The sequence below is a fragment of the Heloderma suspectum genome, chromosome 2 (genome assembly GCF_057233095.1).
Source record: "Heloderma suspectum isolate Gila_16-S chromosome 2, 16-S_ref, whole genome shotgun sequence".
In the NCBI taxonomy this organism is placed as follows: domain Eukaryota; kingdom Metazoa; phylum Chordata; class Lepidosauria; order Squamata; family Helodermatidae; genus Heloderma; species Heloderma suspectum.
The window spans coordinates 185,033,901-185,054,469 of NC_139459.1; the positions used below are offsets into that span (position 1 = coordinate 185,033,901).

Here is a 20,569-nt window from a genome sequence, read left to right on the forward strand (position 1 = left end):
CAGGTGGGAAGCAAGGGATTTACTAGAAATCTATTGTAGGGGTTTGTTTTGGCCCAAGGCATTTTACTGCCTGAGGCAAAGCAGAAGATGGAGGGGTGCCCCCCCATCCCACATACAAAAGCCAGCTGAATCTTACTGCAAGGCTAGTGACAGAACAACATCATCTACTATACCTGAGAGCAGCAGGCTGGCGTAGGGCAGGAGTGAGCAAAAGGTCACATGCAACAGATCAGCATAGATTGGACTGCCAATTGTTTTAGCAATAGCATCAGCAAAATAACTTTTCCTCCTCCTAAATTATACTGCTGAAATGAAAAGACTTTGAGCTAACCAGGAATGCATGTTTGTGTGGAAGGACTACAATCAAATTCCCGAGCTGTTAGTCCATTTAAGTCACAGGAGTGGGCAACTTGTTTGGCTTACAAGTCCCCTCAGCCCTAGCCAGCATATCCAATAGTGAGGGATGATGGGAATTGTAGGCCAAAACATCTGGCGGATCACAAGGTTTTTGTTGTTGTTGTTGTTGTTCAGTCATTCAGTCGTGTCTGACTCTTCGTGACCCCATGGACCATAGCACGCCAGGCCTTCCTGTCCTGCGCTCTCTCCTGGAGTGTGCTCAAGTCCATATTCATTGCATCAGTGATGCTATCTAGCCATCTCATCCTCTGCCGTGCCCACCCCTATTCTGACTGACAGTGGCTCCCCAGGCTTTCAGACAGAAATCTTTACCAGCCCTACCTGGAAATTCCACGGACAGAACCTGGAATCTTTTGCATGCAAAGTGTGTTCTCTGCCACTAAACTACAGCCTCCCCTTGTCGCCGACTAAGCCATCCTCTTTGCCCCAGAGTCAGTGATACAGCTGCTGAACTAAGAGTTCAGGCAAATGGAGCTAACTGGATTCATATGTTCATTAAGTGAGAATATTCCAGGAGAAACGTGCACCTTCACTCCCAGAAGCTCTCCGAAATTCCGAACTGGGAAGCACTGCTGTTCTCCGCAGTTCTTTTTTTCGTTTGTTTGTTTGTTTGTTTGTCCTTTTTCCATCACCCGGCCCCAGACAGTCTGATGGCTCAGTGGAACAAACCCGTCTAGACTTGAGGGAGTCACTCATCAACTGAAATAATATGCTCTGTCTTAACTACGTGTGACAATGAACAGCCCTGCCAGAGTGAAAGAATGCCAGATACGCCTGGGCAAAGCCGCAGGGAGGGAAAAGCTAGATTTGCCATTGAGCCTATTTGCAAGTGGTGGTGGGGGGGATAAATATTTAAAATATGGCTAGATTGCAAGCTGTTGCCAGGGGCGGGTTGTCCTAGAACAATGTTTGGCACTTTAAAAACTCACTAAATAAATAACGCCAACAGAGAAAAATGAGAAGGCCTATTTCTCATGGTGGTGGGCAACCTGTGTTTGGGCTGTGCCACTTCAAAACCAGGATGGGACTCACAGAATTGAATGCTCCTCCATACAAACAGCAGCAGCAATAAATATTCCCTGAATGCAGAACACTCCCATGAAAGCTTCCAGCCCAGCGTTCTCCCCAATATGCCAGTTATCCATGCAGGGGGGCTTTTCTTGATATGGGGAAGGCTTCTGTCATGTGACACCATTCCTGAAGTGGTAAAGCCCAGACACAGGTGAGCCAACCTGATGAAAACTATATTGGGCACAGGCTCTGGTTACTCACGGATGAAGGCAAGGCACTTTCTGTACATGCTCAGAAATACTCTATATGGTTACTTTGCGTGCTCCAGGGCTGCGCAGAATGTTAGGCAATGTGGACTTACGCAGGGCTGTAGTGGAAAGGGGTCTGGCCCCCTCAGAGATATTTGAGCTCCCTCCATGAATACTCGGCTTCAACTTTACAAAGAAAAGTAAGTGACTAGTCCCTTTACCTAAAGAGATATAATAAGGAAAAAAATACGCAGGCAGTGTTCTGCCCAGTTGCACATGCTCCAGCCTTTCAGTGTCCTTCTACACAGCTGTTCAAAGGTTCAAGAACCTTCTTTGCACCTGGTCACTTGAGCCCCAATCCACCACTTGAGTTGCTTCTGCTCTCGGGTGTGGTGCTGCTGCTGCTGCATGCCAGGTCAGTCAAAAATAAAATCTCCCTCATCCTTGATTTGATTGTGGATGAGGGGGCTGACCTGGTATGTATTACTGACAGCTGGAGGGGGAATTACTCTCTCCCAGCTGTGCCCCCCTGGGTACTTAGTGCAGCACCAGCACCAACTCGAGGGGGGGGTTGCTGTGGTCTATAGGAATTAAATCCCTCTCTGTAGGCTTCCTGCTCATTCGAGTGCAGATCTTGAGTGTTTGTACCTTATGTTGGGAACCCAGGGACAGATTGGGGATCCTGATGGTGTACTGCCCACCCCACTGCCCATCAGACTCCCTGCCTGAGCTAAGGGAGGTGGTCTCGGACTTGGTGTTGAGGACCCCCAGGATGATGGTCCTGGGGATCTCAACTTTCATGCAAGGCCGCTATATCCAGGGCAGCTCAGGACTTCATGGCTGCCATGACAACGATGGGGCTGTCCCAATGTGTAAAAGGACACACGCTTGATCTGGTTTTCTCGACTGGGCAGGAGGATGGTGATCTGAAAGTGGAGGAATTAACATCTGTCTCTTTGTCATGGACAGATCACTTCCTGCTGAGGTTTAGTCTCTTGGCAGCCTTTCCCCTCTGCAAGGGTGGGGGGCCTATTAAAATGGTCTGCTCCCAGAGGCTAATGGATTCCAGAGGACTCTGGGGGATTTTCCTGCTGGTATGGCTGGTGCTCCTGTCGAAGCCCAGGTCGCTCTGTGGAATGTGGAGATGACTCAGGCGGTTGACACGATCGCGCCCAAGCGCCCTCTCCCTCTGAGCAGAGCCCGGCCAGCTCCTTGGTATACACCTGAGCTGAGGGCAATGAAGCAAGAGGGGAGACGGCTAGAACGCAGGTGGAGGAAAACTCGTGCTGAGTCTGACCGAACACAGGTAAGAGCTCATTATCGAGCCTACTGTGTGGCGGTGAGGGTGACAAAGAGGCAGTTCTTTTCCACCAGCATTGCATCTTCTCAGTGTTGTCCAGCAGAGCTTTTCCAAGTGGTTTGCGGCCTGCTGCATTCTGGGCCAGGGAAAGAGACTGTGGAACCCTCGGTTGCACGCTGTGACAAGTTTGCATGGCACTTTGAAGATAAAGTCGCTCAGATTCATCATGAATTGGACACCATGATTAATGCAGTTCCATTGGTAGAGACATTCAGAGCACCGTCTGGTTCAGTTTTATTGGATGAGTTTCAGTTATTGATGCCTGAGGATGTGGACAAGGTGCTTGGCCAAGTCCGATAGACCACCTGTGTGCTTGACCCTTGCCCTTCATGGCTTATTAAATCAAACAAGGAGGGGGTGTCCAGCTGGGTCCAGGAGGTTGTAAATTCCTCCTTGAGAGAGGGAGTGGTGCCTCTTTAAAAGAGGTGGTAATCAGAGCACTCCTGAAAAAGTCTAACCTGGACCCGGAGGATGTTAACAATTATAGGCCGGTGGCCAACATCCCCTTCCTGGGCAAGGTGCTTGAGCTGGTGGTTGCAAGACAGCTCCAGGCACTCTTGAATGAAATGGATTATCTAGATCCATTTCAGTCTCCATTTCAATCGGGCTTCAGGCTTGGTTTTGGAACGGAAACTGCCTTGGTTGCCCTGTGGGATTACCTTTGCTGGGAGAGGGACAGCGAGAGTGCGCTGTTGATTCTCCTGGACCTCTCAGTGGCTTTCGATACCATCGACCATGGTATCCTTCTGGATAGGCTGTCTGGGTTGGGAGTTGGAGGCACTGCACTACAGTGGTTCCACTCCTACTTGGATGGCCGATTCCAGAAGGTGGTGCTGGGGGATGATTGCTCTGTGCCGTGGCAATTGTGCCATGGGGTTCCACAGGGCTCTATTTTATCCCCCATGCTGTTTAACATCTACATGAAACCGCTGGGGGAGGTTATCCGGAGGTGTGGGCTGAGGTGCTATCAATATGTGGCTGACACCCAGCTTTACCTCTCTTTCTCATCAAACCCAGGTGAGGCAGTGGCTGTTCTGAATCAGGGCCTGGACATGGTAATGGACTGGATGAGGGCCAGTAAACTGAAACTCCATCCAGACAAGATGGAGGTACTGTTAGTGGGTGGTTCGTCTGCCCGGCTAGGTGATATTCAACCTGTTCTGGAGGGGGTTGCGCTCCCCCTAAAGGATGAGGTTCATAGTTTGGGGGTGCTCTTGGACCCAGAACTGTCCCTTGAGGCACAGGTGAACTCAGTGGCATGGAGCACTTTTGATCAGCTTAGGCTGGTATACCAACTACGCCCTTATCTGGACAGAGATAGCCTGGCTACAGTTATCCATGCTCTGATAACCTTTCATCTGGATTACTGCAGTACATTATACGTGGGGCTGCCTTTGAAAATGGTCCAGAAACTTCAGCTAGTCCAATACAGGGCAGCAAGATTGTTAACAGGGACTGGCCAACAAGCTCATATTATGCCAGTATTTTTCCAGCTGCACTGGCTGCCAGTCCATTTCCGGGCCCGATTCAAAGTGCTGGTATTAACATTCAAAGCCCTTAACTGCTTGAGGCCAAGTTTCTCTGAAGGATTGCCTCCTCCTGTATGTGCCTGTCCAGACCTTAAGATCATCCTCAGCAGCCCTCCTCCATGAGTCCCTGCCAAAGGAAGTGAGGCAGGTGGCTACTAGGAGAGGGCCTTTTCTGCTGTGGCACCCCAGCTGTGGAATGAGCTCCCTAGTGAGGTTCGCCTGGCACCTACATTGTATGCCTTCCAGCACCAGGTGAAGGAATACAAGACCTTTTTATTTTCCCAGGCATTTGAGCTTCCTAGTCTTTTAGCTTTGCTGTTTTAAATCTCTGCATTGCTGCTAGGTTGTATTCTGGTTGTATTGTTATGTTGTGGTTTTAATGCTTTCATATTTTATATTGTATAAAGCTTTTTGGCTTTAATTTTTGTGAACTGCCCAGAGAGCTTTGGCTATTGGGCAGTATAGAAATGAAAGAGAGAGAGAAAGAGAGAAAGAGAGAAAGAAAGAAAGAAAGAAAGAAAGAAAGAAAGAAAGAAAGAAAGAAAGAAAATAGTTAGGCAGAGGACCAATGTGGGAATAGGTTCAGGACAGACAAAACAAAAGCATTTCATACTGCAAAAGGTGGGACGTATTAAGAGCCTGTATGGTGCAGGATTTAGAGTGCTGGACTTGGACTGGGGCAGCGGGAGGCCCAGGGCTCCAAACCCTGCTTAATCTAGCAGTCGGGATGGAAGATGGCAGGAGTGGCATCCCCAACCCCAAACAGACCTTCCACTAAACAAGATCTCCCTTTGCCGTTGCTGCCATTTGCTCCCACGGCCCTCTTTGCGCTAGCAACCCTGGAGTGGGAGAAGGCAGATTCGACCCCTTTGCTATATTTTAATCTGTAGCGTGTTGATCTACGAATAATAACTAGGAGGGGAGAGGCACGTCGCGGGAAAGGCCCGCTGCCGGAGTCCAAGATTATAACATTCGGTTTGGGTTAAGATGCAAGCAGGCTATATAGATTCTTATATAAGCAGGATATAGGTTATGGGGTACATAGGCTGTACCTGACAGGCTCCCGGAGGCAAGGGCAGACACTGAGGCACGGGTGGCCCTTAATGCAATCAATTGGGCAGGAAAACTGCTCCAGGTGGCCGTGGCCACCATTTTGTTTGCTCGCACCTGTGTCATAAAGGAATGGCGTCTACCGATGACAATTACGAATTCAGTCGTCGGCGCTATTGTTACCTTCTTGCCAGAAGCAGGCACATTTCTTCTCCTAGACCCCATGGCACAGGAGCCTTGCAAAGTTAACCTAATCAACAGAGGTGTGCATGGTGACCAAAAGCCGTTGTCTTGAATAAGTGAGCCATCGAGGCTAATGGGGCACACCCGGTGAATAGGAATCAATTCACAGTGGGCTCGGACTGGATCCGGAGCAGGAGAGAAAGGAAAGAATGCGCTCTCCTATTTTTTGTGTGTGTGCGCTTTGTATAGAGAGCCTTAAAGAAACGCCTTGTCTGTGAGAACCAGATCTCACAGCTTGGGCACAGAGAGGCAAAGTTCCCTACTGCGGATACAGCAGCGATTGCAGGGTAAGTGACCCTACCAAGGCAGAGCAGAGCCGCCCATGGTAATTGCAAAGAGCATCCCTCGCAGCGCAGTCCTATCCATATTTACTGAAAGTACTCCTAAATAAGTGTGGGTATTAGGAGTGCAGCCTTAGCGCATGAAAAATATTCCATGCACTACTTATGGGCGGGGAATGGCCATTGGAACCTTGTGGTAAAGTGCAAGCTAGTAAAAATGCACTTCTTTGCACAGAAAAGGCTTGTCTCGTTTTCGCTACATCACAAACAGGAGAATTTCCCCCGTTTTATCACAACCACCCCTCAAACACACACACACACACACACACACACACACACACACAGTGACCTGGAATCATAGAATCATAGAATAGTAGGGTTGGAAGGGGCCTACAAGGCCATCGAGTCCAACCCCCTGCTCAATGCAGGAATCCAAGTCAGAGCATCCCTGACAGATGGCTGTCCAGCCTCGTCTTGAACGCCTCCAGTGTGGGAGAGCCCGTGGGCTTCTCACGGGCAGCTGGCTGGCCACCTTGGTCTGATCCAGCATGACTCTTACTATATTCTGATGTTCTTAGACACATTCATGTGGGATAAGGGTACAATCCTATGTATGTTTAGACAGGGAAAAAGCCATATACCCTCAGCATCCCTCCAGCATGCTGAGAATCATAGGACTCTTTCTGTCTAAACATGCAAAGGACTGCACCCTCAAGCTATCAACGGCTACTAGTCATGATAGCCGTACATTACCTTCAGTATCAGGGACAGTATGCCTCAGTATGGAGGATACAAGAGGGAGGTGCTATTGCACTTATGTCCTGCTTGTGGGCTTCCCACAGACATCTGGTTGCATAAAATGCAATACAGATATCCCACTCTGTACCTGACTCTTCCTTTTTTCTTCCATATCAAAAATGGGGGAACAAAGAAAATGAAAAACAGCAAGGGATAAGAGGGAAGAAGGAAGAGGATGTGCTACATTTTGGCATTGACATATTTGGTAGATCTTATAAAACTTTACATGCTGCAATATTATTTATTTTATTAAGGTAGTTTTTAAAATGTACATCCCTGTATAGCTGTTAAACTTATATTACCTTCCTCTCATGAAGCTGCTTTCAAGATGCTAATCCCAAAGTAAAGGAAATGTGTAGGAGAGAGTGGAAGGATCGGGAGTCCTTAGGTGTATATATAAAGAGAGCGGGGTGGGGGACCTGTGGCCCTCCAGATGTTGGACACCCAACTCCCGTCATCCCTGACCATTGGCCATGTGAGGGGAGTTGGAGTACCTTGGTCTGATCCAGCATGGCTCTTCTTATGTTTGCATTCATGATATGTGGGTAGGGTTACCAATCAACCAGGGAAAATCCTGACCTAGCTCTGTGTGGTTGTGGTGTTATATACTGGGCCAATTGCAAGATTTGTGTGTGAGAGTTTAGGAATTTGGCCTGGTTGCAGGAATTTTTTTTTTTAAGTAAAGCTGTAATTTTTTTAAATATTCATCAGCAGCATTTTCACTTAGTGGGCATGCTTAAACTGTGTAAACAACACATGCGCATGAAGGTGCCAGGGGGCTGAGCTCAGCCCCACTCCACCGTGCCCCACACATGTGAGGGTTTCTCTATAGCCACCCCTCACAGGCTTTGTTGAGCTGAGGGAGGCAGGGTAGGAGGCAGAGTAGCAAGTTGGAAAGGCAGAGGCTGCTGTAGAGGCGGCTCTCACAGGTGTTCCTCTATGTGGCCCAGCTGTTGTGGTGGTGCCATCAGGTTGCATGGTGTTTATGTGGAGTGTATGAGGACAGGCCCCTGCCCCGAGAGGATTACAGTCTCAAATACAACACAGGTGAGGCATTGAGGGAAGGCAAGGTAGGGATAAACAGGGAAGGAATAGGAGTTACTAATCCAACATACTTAGGGCACAATCCTATGTATGTTTAGACAGAGAAAAGGCCTACAACTCCCAGCATGCCTCAGCATTGCTGGCTGGGGCATGCTGGGAGTTGTAGGCCTTTTCTCTGTCTAAACATACATAGGATTGTGCCCTTAGGCTTAATTACAGTAGGGCTGAGAGTTTTTGAAATCAAAAGCTAGCTGCCCTATATGTGGAACCCAAGAAGGTGTGTGGGGTTTGGTGCTGGCTTAAGCAGTGCTTGAATGGAGATGTGTCAGATGCCAGCCCTGCCTGGAAAATAGGCCCTGCATCTTAGAAGCCCTTGCCTTTAATCCAACTTTCCCCATCCTGGTTCCCTCCAGATGTTTTGGACTACAACTCCCAGCATTCCTGACCATTAGCCATGCTAGGTGGAGCTAATGGAAGCTGAAGCCCCAAACATCCGGAGGGCACCAGGTTGGGGAAGGCTGCTATGACCCCAGACCTGTGGAGGCTGGTGCTGGTTGTCCATCAGTGAGGGAAGAAGTACCTGCATCACTCTTCTCATTTCACAGGGTAGCGTCTGGCCCTGCAAATGATTCCAGACTGAACTCTGGCCAGCACAAAGCCCTAAAATTACAAGCTGAGAAACAGGTTCTCTGTTCTTTCTTCTGATCATCATCGTCATCGTCGTCCTCTTATTATTGTTTCCTTTGCGGCTTTAGGTACCATTATGCCATGGCAGAGAATGGAGACCTGGGGGCACCAGAAGACTGTGCAGTTCCTCAGCCGCTTTGGCGAGCTAGAGGTGCAGGAACAGCTGAACACCCGGCCCCGGAAGCAGGCTATCCACGAAGAGCTGGCCGAAAGAATGACCGAGCACAGGTACAGCCGGGCTGCGCACCAGCTGCGCATCAAAGCCAAGGACATGAAGAAGCAGTACAGGCACATGAAGAAGAACGGCCAACCTGATCCCGGCTGCTCCTTCTGGAGATACTGTCACCTCTTGGGCAGTGTCTTCTGCAAAGCTTACACTGCCGGACCAAAGGCAGCCAAGGAGGATGAAAGGCGGACAGAGGGACTGTGAAACGGATCACAGCATACAGATCCACCGTATCCTGACAAGAGCCAGGGACATGGGAAACCCTGCAGCAGCCTCAGAGCCTCCCGAAGTCTTTCAGATGCTTCTGTTGGTGTGCGCTCTTCCATAGCCAGAGCGTTGGGTGAGCGTGGATTTCCTCTTCTGAATGCTATCCTCTTTGGCTCTGAATCATTGAACTGAATTGTTAGAGTGTCCAAATCAGCTTCCTTTTCATTTTCACATGCCAATAACCTTTTCATACCCACCAAAGATTTGTTGAAGGGAAATCGGGGAGCAGGGGGCAACTAAGGCCAGTGTGGCATAGTGGCGAGAGTGTTGGACTGGGAGCCAGGAGATCCGGGTTCTAGTCCCCACTCAGCCATGAAGCTCACTGGGTGACTTTGGGACAGTCACAGACTCTCAGCTCAACCCACCTCAAGGGGTTGTTGTTGTGAGGATAAAATGGAGAGGAGGGGGATTATGTACACCGCCTTGAGTTCCTTAAGGAGGAAAAAAGGCAGAATATAAAATGTAATAAATAAATAAGGCAAATGGCCACTGAATTCACTCATGACCCTAGCTTCATGGCCAGGTGGAGAGTTGCTGGGACTTTGGAGGCTCCTCCTCAGCATGACTCTCTGCCTCCATCTTAGAGGAGGAACCATCTGATCGGATCATAATATTAGTCTGACTTAAGAGTAGACCTGTTGAACTACATGGGATATAATAAAGTTAGACTAACATTGGATGCAACCTACAGTTAGCTCAGTGACAGTGCACATGCTTTTCATCTGTAAGGTTTCTGGTTCAAACCCTGTCACTCAGTGGTGTAGTGATAAATGTTGAAGTGCAGACACTCTTCATGACAGTCCCGTAGCCATGCTCCCAGGAAGAGCCCCAAAATGGTGTTGATGCATATCAACGAACCAGTTCTAGGAATTGCATTTCTCCCAGGAACAGGTCTTTTGTAAAGCTGATGGGGTCTTAATTGCCCATTCAACCTCAAGCCACCTCCCAAATACTCTGCATTACAACAGGGATAGCTCACAACAATATGTTTCTGGGAAAATCCATTTTCCCCTCAGCTACTGTGAGGATTGCAGCTAAGCTCAGAGGGAAGTCCAAGCGGGTGGCAGATAATGGCATCAGTGTAAGTCCTAGTGCTTCGGCCCTGTGAAACCTGGCTCCACTACACCACTGTTGGCTCCCCCAGGTAGAGCTCAGGTAGCAAGGCTGAGAATTATCTTCACCTAAAACCTTGAGGCCCCTTCATGGAGCACTGCCTTGTTGTGGCGAAGGGGCTTGCGTAACTCAGTGAAGCCATAAGCTATGCCGTGCAGGGCCACCCAAGACGGACAGGTCGTGGCAGAGAGTTCTGACAAAATGTGGTCCACTGGAGAAGGAAATGGCAACCCACTCCAGTATTCTTGCCAAGAAAACCCCATGGAACGTATCACAAGGCTAAAAGATATGACACCGGAAGATGAGCCCCTCAGGTCGGAAGGTGTCCAATATACTACTGGGGAAGAGCAGAGGGAATTTCCAAGTAGCGCCAGAAAGAGTGAAACGGCTGGGCCAAAGCCGAAAGGACACTCAGCTGCGGATGTGTCTGGTGGTGAAAAGCAAGTCCGATGCTGTAAAGAACAATATTGTTTAGGAACCTGGAATGTAAGATCAATTAAATCAAGGTAAGCTGGAGGTGGTCAGACATGAGATGGCAAGACTGAACATCGACATCTTGGGAATCAGCGAACTAAAATGGACAAGCATGGGCGAATTTAATTCAGGTGACCATTGTATCTACTACTGTGGGCAAGAATCCCTTAGAAGAAATGGAGTAGCACTCATAGTCAATAAAAGGGTGGGAAAAGCAGTACTGAGGTACAATCTCAAAAACGATAGAATAATCTCAGTACGAATCCAAGGCAAACCATTCAGCATCACAGTAATTCAAGTCTATGCCCCAACCACTGAGGCCGAAGAAGCTGAAGTTGATCGGTTCTCTGAAGACCTACAACACCTTCTAGAACTAACACCAAAAAAAGATGTCCTCTTCATCATAGGGGATTGGAATGCTAAAGTAGGAAGTCAAGAAATCACCGGGATAACAGGCAGGCATGGCCTTAGTGTACAAAATGAAGCAGGACAAAGGCTAATAGAGTTTTGCCAAGAGAACACGCTGATCGTAGCAAACACTCTTCTCCAACAGAGCAAGAGGTGACTCTACACATGGACATCACCAGATAGTCAATATCGAAACCAGATTGATTGTGTACTTTGCAGCCAAAGATGGAGAAGCTCTATACAGTCAGTAAAAACAAGACCTGGAGCTGACTGTGGCTCAGATCATGAGCTTCTGTTGCAAAATTTCAGCTTAAATTGAAGAACGTATGGAAAACCACTAAACCATTCAGTTATGACCTAAATCATATCCCTTATGAATATACAGTGGAGGTGATGATTCGCTGGATCATGGAGAAAGCAAGAGAATTCCAGAAAAACGTCTATTTCTGCTTCATTGACTACGCTAAAGCCTTTGATTGTGTGGATCACAACAAACTCTGGCAAATTCTTAAAGAGATGGGAGTACCAGACCACCTTACCTGTCTCCTGAGAAACCTGTACGAGGGTCAAGAAGCAACAGTAAGAACCGGACATGGAACAACCGATTGGTTCCAAATTGGGAAAGGAGTACGACAAGGCTGTATATTGTCACCCTGCTTATTTAACTTATATGCAGAGTACATCATGACAAACTCCAGGTTGGATGAATCACAGGTCGGAATTAAGATTGCCGGGAGAATTCTCAACAACCTCAGATACACAGATGATACCACCCTAATGGCAGAAAGCGAAGAGGATCTAAAGAGCCTCTTGTTGAGGGTGAAAGTGGAGAGTGCAAAAGCTGGTTTGAAACTCAACATTAAAAAAAACTAAGATCATGGCATCTGGCCCCATCACTTCCTGGCATATAGAAGGGGAAGAAATGGAAGCAGTGACAGATTTTATTTTCTTGGGCTCCAAGATCACCGCAGATGGTGACTGTAGCCATGAAATTAAAAGACGCTTGCTCATTGGGAGGAAAGCTGTGGCAAACCTAGACAGCATAGTAAGAAGCAGAGACATCACCTTGCCGACAAAGGTCCGTCTAATCAAAGCTATGGTTTTCCCAGTAGTAACGTATGGCTGTGAGAGGTGGACTATAAGGAAGGCTGAGCGCTGAAGAATTGATGCTTTCGAACTGTGGTGCTGGAGAACTCTTACGAGTCCCCTGGACTGCAAGGAGGTCAACTCAGTCAATCCTAAAGGAAATCAACCCTGACTGCTCATTGGAAGGACAGATACTGAAGCTGAAGCTCAAATATTTTGGCCACCTAATGCAAAGAGAAAACTCTCTGGAAAAGACCCTGATGCTGGGAAAGACTGAAGGCAAAAGGAGAAGGGGATGGCAGAGGATGAGATGGCTGGATAGCATCACCGATGCAATGAATATGGACTTGAGCACACTCCGGGACAGAGCGGAGGACAGGAAGGCCTGGCGTGCTATGGTCCATGGGGTCACAAAGAGTCGGACACGACTTAACGACTGAACAACAACAAAAACCTTGAAAGCTGCTGCCTGTAGCAGAGTAGTCAGTACTGGATGGAACTCCCTGTAAGGCAGCTTCCTCCACTGAGTAGTGGATCGTTGTGGGGGGTTTAGTGACGAGGGAAAGGCATACTCTTAGTCACTTGCTACCGCTATGTCATATCTTCCAGAGCAGGTGCTTTCCAGATGTTTGGGACTACAACTCCCAGCAGCACTGGTCATGAACCATGCTAGCTGGGGCTGATGGGAGCTGAAGTCCAAAACAGCCAGAGGGCACGAAGTTGAGTAAGGCTGGGCTTTTCCCTTCCCTCTTGTGTTTTCCTCCTGTCCTCTCTCGCACCACACAGCAATTTTTTGTTGTTACCTTGTGGTAGACCCCTCCTGTCATGCATAGCTGGTGCTGGAGACCTGGCTATTCCAGGACAGGCTCCCTCTGAGCTGTCCACAGCCTACTTAAGGGGTGTCGGACTCAGGTCAACATCTCCCCACCCCCCAAAGACCTCTGTCTTCTTTGCCTGCTGTTTTGGACTGGTCTGTTACTTGCTCACTTCAGGCTCACTCTGAACAATTATTGGTCACTGGTTACAGTGGGCTGGGAATGAGCTTTTAGCACCAGATTGGCACTTGTGGCCTGTTTTGGTTTTAGAGCTGTGTTGTGTTTTTTTGCTTTCCCCATGTTGACCCCTCTTTCTATGGTGGTGTTTGTTACTTCTACTTCAGAGAAGGGCTCTGCCTTGGAGGGAAAGCAAGTTGGGAGACCCTACAGTAAATGTTTTAGGCGGGAGTGCAGAACCTCTTTCAGCCCGATGGATGTATTTCATTTTGGAGAAGCTTTGCATGTGTGTGTGTGGGGGGGGGGGGCTGTATTCCAGTGGTGGGCAGAGCCAAAGGCAAAACGGGAAGGGCCAAAAATACTAGCACATTTTAGCTTAAAGCTCTTACTTCCAGTCAGTAAGCTTTAGGAGAGGCATTTTAACCTTCTGGAATGGGGGACAAATGGCACAAAAGCCAGGAAACCACCAAACGAACAGTGGTTGTGGGGGGGGGGCAATGGAAGAAGGAGAGGCCATCTGGAAAACCCAAGAGAGCTGTATTGGGACTCCAGGCCTAAGGTTCTGCGCCCCCGTTCTAGGGGGTGTCTCCCTGAGAGGCCTTGGGGGACACCCCTACCAGGCCACTGCTGCAGCCCCAGGGAAATGGCTAAAGCCATCAGAACTTAGCTACATCAGGACTCTGCCTGAACTGCTCTTCTGCCCAAGGTCCCTCACCAAACAGACTTTGTTGAGGGGTTGTTGTGGTTGTTTTAACTAAGAGGCCAGAATGCACTAGCAATAACAGAAAGCAAAAGTGGCCGGTATGACATTCCCAAAACCACAGTAAGGCAGTACCTTTATTAGGACTCAACCAGAACGTCACAAAATAATGAGTAAGCTTTCAAGTTCTCCGGAACTCTTCATCAGGCTGGATGGTAAGCAAAGGTACAAGAAAAGGGCAGGGAAGAGGAGAAAGCTATCTTGGTGTTAAAGCCACAGTTCAGACTGTATGGCTTTAACACCCAGCCAGCTTTATCCTGGAGCACCCCCACCCACCCCCGGCATTGCTTAATGTTCAGCCTGATTAAGCGGTCTGGCAAACTTGAAAACTTGCTCAGTATTTAGTGACATTGTAGTTGGTCTTAATAAAGGTATTGCTTGACTTCTGTTGACTAGTAATAACAGGATCCCATGCTTGGGTCCTCCAAGGTGACTTCTAGAAAATCTGGCTGGCTCCTAAGCCCCCCCCCCTTGCACCCCTAATTATTCTGGTTGCCACAGTTTGATTTGACAGGACTGGGGAAGTCAGCGTTGCTCTGCCATACATGATGAATGAAAGATTGGCTGTTTTCAAGGCTCTTCTTTTTGCTTTTTAAACCAGGGCTTGCACTGCATTCTACTTGTACAGCGTCATCAGCATTTAGTTTTCGAAATAGCACTGTAGCAACACCTAGTGAGAGCAGTCTGGCTTTATTTCCTGGAGTATGGACTGGTTTGATCTTCTTGCAGTCCAAGGCACTCTCAGAATTTTCCTCCAGCGCCACAGTTCAGAAGCATCTATCTTCCTTCGCTCAGCCTTCCTTATGGTCCAGCTCTTGCAGCCATAGGTTACTACAGGAAAGACCACTGATTTAACTATGCGGACCTTTGTTGTCAGTGTGATGTCTCTGCTCTTAACTATTTTATCAAGATTTGACATTGCTCTCCTCCCAAGAAGTAAACGTCTTCTGATTTCCTGGCAGTCAGTGTCTGCCGTAATCTTTGCACCTAGAAATACAAAGTCTGTCACTGCCTCCACGTTTTCTCCCTCTGTTTGCCAGTTATCAATCAAGCTGGTTGCCCATAATCTTGGGTTTTTTGAGGTTTAACTGCAACCCAACTTTTGCACTTTCTTCTTTCACCTTCGTCATAAGGTTCCTCAGCTCCTCCTCGCTTTCAGTCATCGAAGTGGTATCATCTGCATATCTGAGATTGTTAATGTTTCTTCCAGTGATTTTAACTCCAGCCTTGGCTTCATCAAGCCCAGCATGTCGCATGATGTGTTCTGCGTACAGGTTGAATAGGTAGGGTGAGAGAATACAACCCTGCCGTACTCCTTTCCCAATCTTAAACCAGTCCGTTGTTCCGTGGTCTGTTCTTACCGTTGCTACTTGGTCGTTGTACAGATTCCTCAGGAGGCAGACAAGATGAGCTGGTATCCCCATACCACCAAGAACTTGACACAATTTGTTATGATCCACACAGTCAAAGGCTTTAGAATAGTCAATAAAACAGAAATAGATGTTTTTCTGAAACTCCCTGGCTTTCTCCATTATCCAGCGGATATTGGCAATTTGGTCCCTAGTTCCTCTGCCTTTTCTAAACCCAGCTTGTACATCTGGCAGTTCTCGTTCCATGAATTGCTGGAGTCTACCTTGCAAGATCTTGAGCATTACCTTACTGGCGTGTGAAATAAGTGCCACTGTTTGATAGTTTGAACATTCTTTAATGTTTCCCTTTTTTGGTATGGGGATATAAGTTGATTTTTTCCAATCTGGTGGCCATTCTTGTGTTTTCCAAATTTGCTGGCATATGGCATGTATCACCTTGACAGCATCATCTTGCAAGATTTTAAACAGTTCAGCTGGGATACCGTCATCTCCTGCTGCCTTGTTATTAGCAATGCTTCTTAAGGCCCATTCAACCTCACTCTTCAGGATGTCTGGCTCTAACTCACTGACCACACCGTCAAATCTATCCCCGATATTATTATCCTCCCTATACAGATCTTCCGTATATTCTTGCCACCTTTTCTTGATCTCTTCTGCTACTGTTAGGTCCTTGCCATCTTTGTTTTTGATCATACCCATTTTTGCCTGGAATTTGCCTCCGACGTTTCTAATTTTCTGGAAGAGGTCTCTTATCCTTCCTATTCTATTATCTTCTTCCACTTCCGCACATTGCTTGTTTAAAAATAATTCCTTATCTCTTCTGGCTAACCTCTGGAATTTTGCGTTTAATTGGGCATATCTCCCCCTTTCACTGTTGCCTTTTGCTTTCCTTCTTCTTGGGCTACTTCCAGTGTCTCAGCAGACAGCCATCTTGCCTTCTTGGTTTTCTTTTTCTTTGGGACTCTTTTTGTTGCTGCCTCCTGAATAATGTTGCAAACTTCTGTCCATAGTTCTTCCGGGACCCTGTCTACTAAATCTAGTCCCTTAAATCTATTCTTTACCTCCACTGCATATTTATTAGGAATAGTAGTGAGCTCATATCTAACTGATCTGTGGGTCTTCCCTATTCCCTTTAGCCTGATTCTAAATTGTGCAAAAAGAAGTTCGTGATCTGAACTACAGTCAGCTCCAGGTCTTGTTTTTACCGACTGTATAGATGTCCACCACCTTTGGCTACAAAGGATGTAGTCAATCTGATTTCTGTGTCGACCATCTGGTGAAGTTCATGTATAAAGTAATCTTGTAGGTTGTTGGAAGAGTGTTTGTTATTCACAGTGAGTTGTCTTGGCAAAATTCTACCAGCCTATGTCCTGCTTCATTTTGTTCTCCCAGACCATGCTTGCCTGTAATTCCAGGTGTCGTTTAATTACCCACCTTAGCATTCCAGTCTCCTGTAATGAAAATAACATCTCTTTTTGGCATATTATCCAGTAGGTGCTGCAGTTCCTCACAGAACTGATCTACTTCTGCTTCTTCAGCATCTGTGGATGGGGTATATATTTGGATCACTGTGATGTTAAATGGCTTACCCTGAATTCGAATTGAGATCATTCTGTCATTTTTTGGATTGTATCCAAGCACTGCTTTAGCCACTTTATTATTAATTATGAAGGCTACTCCATTTCTTCTGTGGTCCTCTTGTCCACAGTAGTAGATCTGGTGGTCATCTGATGTGAAGTGGCCCATTCCAGTCCACTTCAGTTCACTGACACCCAAAATGTCTGTATTTAATCTTGACATCTCCCCAATAACCACATCCAATTTGTCCTGGCTCATAGATCTTACATTCCAGGTTCCTATGGTGTGTTGATCTTTAGAACATTGGATTTGTCATTCACCACCAGCACCATCGGCCACTAGCCATCCTTTCGGCTTTGAACTAGCTGCGTCATCACATCTGGGGCTAGTTGAACTTATCCTCTGTTCCTCCCCAGTAGCATTTTGACCATCTTCCGACCTGGGAGTCCCATCTTCCAATGGTATACCAACCTATCTCTGGTTGTACTGATCCATTTAGTTTTCACGGCAATAATACTGGGGTGGATTGCCGTTACCTTCCCCAGGGATCGTATTTAGTCTGACCTCTCTGCCATGACCTTCCCGTCTTGGGTGTCCCTTCACAGTTTAGCTCATGGTGTCATTGAGGTGCTCAAGCTCCAGCACCACGACAAGGTAAAGATCTCCTTTGCTGGAGGATAACCACAGAGAGCCAACTAAATAGGATTGTGCAAGCTCACCCTAAGGGCATGGCATGCATACAATATGTGGTCTTTTATTCCTACAGCAAGAAGAAATCTATGGTACCTACCAGCCAGCACGACAGTGAACATTGCCAAGATGAGACCCAAAAAGAGTTGGTCAGTGACACAGTTTTCCAAAGCATTCCTACAGTATTGTAGAAACACCGAGAAATCTCAGCAGATTTTCCAAAACCCTATGGACATGCAGAGGCAAGAGAGGGAGAAAATACAGAGAGACTTCTAGATCCAGGAAGGAAACCAAAGCAGCTGCCAGTGGGATGCAAGAAGTGATTCTTGTCCAGGTGGAAGTCACTAACAAAGTTGTGGATGCCATAAACAGGCATGATCTACCTGAGTGCATCATCTCAGGGCCAGACCCACACAGAGGAGAAAAAGAAACCAGACAAGACTACAGTGGAGGTCAACAGCAGCTCCTCGTCCCATAGTTCAGTTAGACAGGAAGTATCTGGTGTACCCCCTAGTGAAAATTCACTGGGAGGAGTTAAGAGATAATGGATAAGATTATACCATGCAGCCTTGGGGAAATATTGTACTTGTTGAATTCCTGCCTGTCGTGCTGCTGTTAGAGCCCACGAGCCTGCTAGTTCTGCTACTGCAAGGGTGGGGAACTTGTGGCCCTCCAGATATTGGACTGCATCTCTCATCACCCCTAGCCAGCATACTCAATGGTGAGGGATGATGGGAGTTGCAGTCCAAACATTTGGAGGCCCACAAGTTCCCCACCAGTGCTAGTGAAATAGTTACTGTGGTTAAAAATACTTGGAAATGCGCATGCGCACACAGATTGTCAAGTGCTCAGTTGTTCCAAGGCATTCCAGAGAACTTGTGCTCCTGAATTTGTCATTGTTTCCCTTTTAGCCTTTGGCAGCCCAAACTACTGCACTCCTTCCTGGAAATGTTTTGGGGGGTTTGTTTTTTTAATGACTTGGACAAAACGTGATAGAACTAGAAATCAACTGTTAAGTATCTTCTAGAGCTTTTTATGTTTGAAGTCTTCATTACTCCGCCTTCCGCTTGTTCTTGCTTAAACTTTTATTTACACTTATTCAATAAATTTCTTCAATAAATTTTGCATAATGACTTGAAGTTGGATACGTTAGAGGAATGAGGGAACTGGGCATGTGAAACTACACGGGGGTGAAATGAGCATTGCTTCCAAAAACTCACCTGTGAAAAAATTGATGTTGAATATTTATAGGACATTCTCTGAATCTTATATAAGAATACAGTAGTGTGAGGCTTATTACTAGAGATCTACCAGATCAATTTTGCTCATTTTTGTTTTAAACTGAAGCTTGACGTGCAAAAAACTCAGGAACTTTGAAAAAGTTCAAAACTCAAGCTTTGAGCAGCTTGGGAAGGGAGAGGGATGAGGCAAAGGGGAGGTTAACGTATATGCCCTACACTGTGCATGTAAAGTAACATGTGACACACTGTGTGTACGCACATATAATAATGCTTACTAGTATTGCTAGTAAGCATTATTGCTAGTAGTAATTAGTATTGGCTATAGCTGATAAGATAGGCAATGGTATTTTGAAATTTTGCATTTAATATTTGCCAAAATCAAAATAAGTAATAGATTCCAACAAACCTAAAGCAAAGAGATAAAACCTGAAACTTTGGTATTTCAGGTTCAAAATTTTGCATTTGTATGGTGAAACTAGAAATGCTACCAAACCAGGCCTGTAGCTAGATAACTTATGGTGAATAGGCCTGGGTGAGTGTGAGCACTGTCGGTTTCTGTGGAACAGCAAATGTCTGTATGTAAAGTGGGATATGTTTAAACTCACACCCAGAATCTAAAGCATATTTATGTGGAACGAAGCCCTGCTGGTTTAAATATACTTCCTTGGATATCTCCTTAGGACAGCAGCCTTCATTTATTAATCTAAATTGAATTCTAAGTGCCAGATGTCCAAGTGCTCATCTAGGCCCCTAGATGCTAGCATCATCACTGACTTTCTTGGCAAAAGAGAGAGGTGGTTATTCTCTTGCAATGTAGCATTATCTGACTAAGACCAATCCTATGACGCTGTCTAGGGGACACAGCATTTTTTCAAAATCTTGGATCGGGAGTCCGAGCTCCCCGGCCCCTTGCAGCCGGCTTGGAGAGGACCGCACTGGCTGCCTCTCCAACGTCGCAAAGGCAACCCTGGAGGAAGGGAAAGGGGGTGATCCTGGGGGAGCGGAAGGGATGGCTTATGCCATATCCCCAGGCCTCCTCAGCCTCCATCCCTCCCTGACACCTCACCTAGACAGGCAAAAGTCTAGCTCAATTCCAGAGTGGGAAGCGCAGCGGAAGGAAAGATTGCCTCTGATGTGCCTCCCGCTCTCCACTGGATACACACAGGCTTACAAATACCCAGGGTGGATCGCGTAGGATGGCGCCCTAAACACATTTTGCATTTCACAACAATAAAACCCCAACTTCATTAGAGGCATTAATAACATTTCAATCTGCTACATGGGAAGTAACGGAGAAGCCTCTAAACCAGGGGTGGGCAAAAGGTAGACTGGGGATTCCTGGTAGATCTCTGGGTGACTTGCAATAGATCAGCAAGGATTTCTGAGTTTGTAAGATAAGGGAGATATATGTACGTATGACCCTCTGTCAATAATTAGATTTAAATCCAATGTGTGTGTTGTTTTTAAATCCTCTTTTTACTGCTGATTTAATTTTGTTTTGGAAAATCAATAAAACCTTTTTGAAAAGCAAGAATTTCTGTGTACCCCCTTCCACCTTAAATTGTACTGCAGAAATGAAGACAACTTGGAATATGAGATGGCATATATCAGCCTTGTCCCTCAGTTCTTGGGCATTTTACTTTTCTATCAGGCTCACCAGTTTGCTTTCTGGGAAATGAATGTTTTGTGACCGGTC

At 46.8% G+C, this 20,569-nt stretch overlaps 1 pseudogene; it reads left to right on the forward strand.

The window, feature by feature from the left end:
- Positions 1-5,760: 5,760 nt before the first annotated feature.
- Positions 5,761-18,110, forward strand: LOC146353539 (uncharacterized; annotated as a pseudogene).
- Positions 18,111-20,569: the final 2,459 nt, after the last annotated feature.